At 47.8% G+C, this 4254-nt stretch overlaps 1 protein-coding gene across 10 annotated transcripts in view; it reads left to right on the top strand.

Annotated features, from left to right (window-relative positions):
• The window catches only part of LOC126498302 (MAPK-interacting and spindle-stabilizing protein-like), a 12330-nt gene that overhangs the window by 1093 nt on the left and 6983 nt on the right, over nucleotides 1-4254 (top strand). For 2 of the 10 annotated variants that reach the window (XM_050136803.1, XM_050136800.1), the window contains exon 2: nucleotides 2639-2824. The exons of 7 other annotated variants lie outside the window; for them this stretch is intronic. The gene's annotated coding sequence lies outside the window, so the exon portion shown is untranslated. The remainder of the gene's footprint in view (nucleotides 1-2638; nucleotides 2825-4254) is intronic. One more of the 10 variants, XM_050136802.1, reaches the window with a different exon arrangement.

The raw sequence follows: 4254 nt of genomic DNA, 5'->3' as shown, positions 1-4254 counted from the left end.
CCCCCCCCCCCACATGCACATTGGTTGGGGTCTTGTCATGTAACCTGAAGCTGGCCTCCACCACACCTAGCTTCTGATATGTTTAAGGAGCAGCAAGAAACCGGAGAAAATGGCCGAGGAAGGCTAGTCATAGTAGTGGAGGCAAGGAGGTAGGGGCAGGGGGACAGAACAGGAAGCCATTTTCAGGAGGTGGATTCTGATGAAATGGCTGACTCTGGCTGTGAGTTAGGGAGAGTCATGATGGAACAGTGCTACTGTCAGCAGCACCTAGGGTTGCTTCTGAAAGAAACTGTCTGCGGTAAGTAGGAGGATGAAATGAGCTGCAGGTGTCTGGGTGTGTGAGACAGTTGGAGAAGAAAGAATAAGAGGGGAGACGTGGGCATTGAAGGTGTGGGAATAGTGGCAGGTGACACCCCAGAGCTTCAGGATTGTTAAGAGCACGCGTATAACCCTGGGAGGACATGCTGGGGAGGAGCTGACCCTGGGCAGCCAAAGGGAATGAGGAAGGAATTCCAAGCCTTGGAAGGAGACTGCTTGCGGATTTGGGGCCTAAGTTAAGTGTTTTCCGACTCCATGTAGAGCATGGATATTTCAAGTAACACCAGGGTTGTGAAACATTCCACTCTGCCAAATTGTAGCTGCATATTTAAAACATGCAAAAGTTAAAATGGCTCCCTCTGTCAGATGTGTGTCCATGTGTCCTGGGCTGCATCTTTTGTTCTGTTTTTTTTTTGTTTGTTTTTTAATTTTATTTATCTTTTTTCCTGAGACAAGATTTCTCTCTTTAACAGCCCTGGCTGTCCTGGAACTCACTCTATAGTCCAGGCTGGCCTCGAACTCAGAGATCCACCTGCCTCTGCCTCCCCAGTGCTGGGATTAAAGGCGTGCACCACCACTGTTGGGCCTGGCCTGCATCTTTATGAAGAATGGTAGACAGAATAGGCAGACTTGTAAGTATCTGCCCTCATAATTAGTGATGGGCAGTGTGTGTTGTGAAATGGACTCTTGAGTATAAAGAAGAGGGAGGAGAAGGCTCAAGGGGAGGGCCAGTATCAGGAGGAGATAGCCATCACTACCACCCTTATTGCTACCAGCCTGACATCACTGAAGTGCAGTAGGGAAGAGTGGGTGTCACTCCGTTTCTGCAGCTGGCACACACAGCTTCTGCACATTCTATCTGAAGAATCTGGAGAGTAGGCTCTTGCTGCTCTGTGCATCCCTCCTCCCCAGCTCAAGCTCTATCTTGGATGCAGCACTGACAGTGAGTAGAGATTTAGATACCAGACAGACTCTGTGAAGATCACATCTCAGAACCTCAACTTCCTCCCCTCTTAAATGGACTGTCCTTACCCAGATCTCAGAGTCCCCTCTGCATAGCTGCACTGTGACCATTGGTGTAGTCACAGAGCACTAGATGTTGAAGAGCGGATTTTAGTTCTGAACTAGCTCTTGTGGTTTGTTTGGAAGCATTGGGTCACAGTTTGACCTCTCTGTTGCTGCTGTCAATGGGGTTAGACTCCTTACAGTGACTTTGATCGTTTTATTTTCTTTTTTAAACGGCAAATTAATTGAAATTTTTTCTTTGTTTGAGACAGGGCCTTACCATGTAGCCTAGGTTGTCCTGGAACTCTCTAGACAAGGTTGGCCTCAAACTCAAGAGACTCCTCTGCCTTTGCCTCCCGAGTGTTGGGTTTAAAGACTTGAACCACTATCTTAGGGTTACTATTGCTGTGATGAAACACCATGACCAAAAGCAAGTTCGGGTGGGGTTACTTGACTTAACTTCCACATTATAGCCCATCATTAAAGGAAGTCATGACAGGAACTCAAACAGGTAGGAACTTGAAAGCAAGAGCTGATGTAGAGGTCATGGAGGGATCTTGCGCATTGATTTGCTCAGCCTGCTTCCTTGTAGACCCCAGTATCACCAGCCCAGAGGTGGCCCCACCCACAACGTGCTGGACCCTTCTCCGTCAATCACTAATTAAGAAAATAGCCAACAGGCTTGCCTACAGCCGGATCTTATGGAGGCATTTTCTCAGTTGAGGCTTCCTCCTCTACCCTGTGTCTCAACATAAAAGGCCAAATTTAATTATTATTTTTGTTTTTGTTTTTTGAGACAGGGTTTCTGTATGTAACAGCCCTGACTGTCCTGAAACTGACTATAGATCAGGCTGGCCTCAAACTCCCAGAGAGCCTCCTGCCTTTGCCTCCTGAGTGCTGGGATTAAAGGCTTGCACCAGCACCACCTAGTCTCAAATATAATTTTTTTTAAAATTTATGTATGTCTGTGCTAAGGCCAGAAGCGTTGGATCCTCTGGTGTTGGAGTTACAGGAAGTTATGATTTGCCTGATGTGGGTGCTGGGAACCAAATCAGGACCTATGGAAGAGCAGCAAGTGCTCTTAACCCCTGAGCCATTTTCAGCCTCATCATTTTTGACTGCTTACTTTAATATGGAGTAGGATGGTACCTGCCTTTGTTCCCCACCCCCACTCTATCCCCACTTCCTTCTCTTGTCTCTGTTGTCCTCCTTTCTCAGTTGGTCCTGTCCTCATGAGAACTGTGGGTCATATCTTGGAGACCTTAAGTTAACTGTGCTCTAGCCCCTGCCTTCTCTGGTCTTAATGTCTCCACAGCAGCTGTAAGTAATGAATGGAACAAGTACTTTGTTGAGTGAGACTGATGCAGTTCTGTGCACAGGAGCTCAGAGTCCATCAGGAGCAGGCCGTCTTTGAGCTGTATCTGTCTCGTGTAAGGAGTGGGACAGGAGGGAGTCCACGGGAGCTCAGCAAAGAGTGGAGATATGGGCTTTAGCCAGAAAGGTAGGTGCTGAGGCTGGGGCTGGGGGGAACGACACATCAGTGAGCTTGATGGGTGATAGGGGCTGAGGAAGGAATGAGAGGACAGGGGGGGTGCATGTATCTAACTTTAGGCATGGCAAGTTCAGTGTCTGAAGTAGGAGTGCAGTAGGTGTCATTCAGATGAGACTGTCTCCCTTGGGGAACAGCATGGAGACATAAGGAACTGGCTCCACCCACACACGCACACGCAGGGGAACACCCTCCAAGAGGCTTCCGCTGCCGGAAATGGAACCTGGAGGAGGAAGTTCAGGCCCCTGCAGCACACCTGTCTTGTAGAGGATGAAGCACCCGGGCTGCTGCTACCTTGGTCTGAGTCCTTGCTCTGGGTAGTCAGGTAGCCAGAGCAGGTCAGCAGGGAGGATCATGGTTAGCAGGAGTCTCCAGTTTCTTAAAGGGTTCTGTTTCCAAGGCTTTTTGATAACCCTGATAATAGGAATTCAGTGGGAGAAGTAGTACTGTCAATCATGGCCTAATCACGGCTGTAGAAACTTGGTTGACTCACACAGCTATATACCTACATCAGCTTCAGTCTAAGCTACCATTCTGATTCAGACTTTGGAGCTCCTTGGGGCTGGTCAGGAACCTGGAGAAGAGAATGGACTAGCATAGAGAAGCCTTGGGGACAGGGAGAGGCAGGAGTCCTGGGACAATTATACTCTGCTGGGGTTGTTAACCCAGTTGCCAGTCTGCTTGCCTGGACTTTTGGCCAAAGTCCAGTGACACTTCTGGAATCTCTCGGTGTCACCCAAGGTATCAGAAGCGGGTACATTACCTAATCTGTACTCATTGGATTTTCAAGATGTTCTGGTATCTATGCATGTATGTCATTGGCAAGTTAGAGGCCATTGAAGAGCTTGGAGTATGAATCAGGCACTTACTGCTAACCTCTCCCCACACCCTAGCTTCCTACCTAGAAATGGAGACTCAGCACAAAGTTCCATAAGTCCTGGTGTCAGTAGAAAGCTCTTGCCTTACCTCTTACCTGCATTAACTCAGCAACTCCCAAGGCCATGGTGTTAACCTATGACAGTGCATCAGCCCCCTCTGCTGCCCTCCATGGTGCTGTTCCTGCCATATCTGAAAGGGAAGCAGAGTGCTGAGATCTCCTGTCCTTGCTGATATAGTAGGGTGCAGCTTGGTTTGTTCACCCTGAGTTGATATACGGGTATTCAGGTGCATCTCTGTTCATATTTTGGAGCAACAGAACAGGCCCTGAATTAGGAGCAGAGCTCACACTACATCGAATCCATGCACAGCAGGCCTCTGGGAGGCTGGCCTAGAGGCTTGGGAAAACTTTTCCTCTCTAAATTTGATAGATACATTTTTTTTTTTTTTTTTTTTAAAAAACACTGACAGCTATTTGATGCATTTTTTTTTTTTTTTTTTTTTTT

This window comes from Alexandromys fortis, unplaced genomic scaffold (genome assembly GCF_014885135.2).
Source record: "Alexandromys fortis isolate MF-2015 unplaced genomic scaffold, M_Fortis_MF-2015_v1.1 scaffold_3, whole genome shotgun sequence".
Taxonomy (NCBI): Eukaryota; Metazoa; Chordata; class Mammalia; order Rodentia; family Cricetidae; genus Alexandromys; species Alexandromys fortis.
Note: the sequence above shows the minus strand (reverse complement) of the source record. Positions and strands in the feature narration are given on the sequence as shown.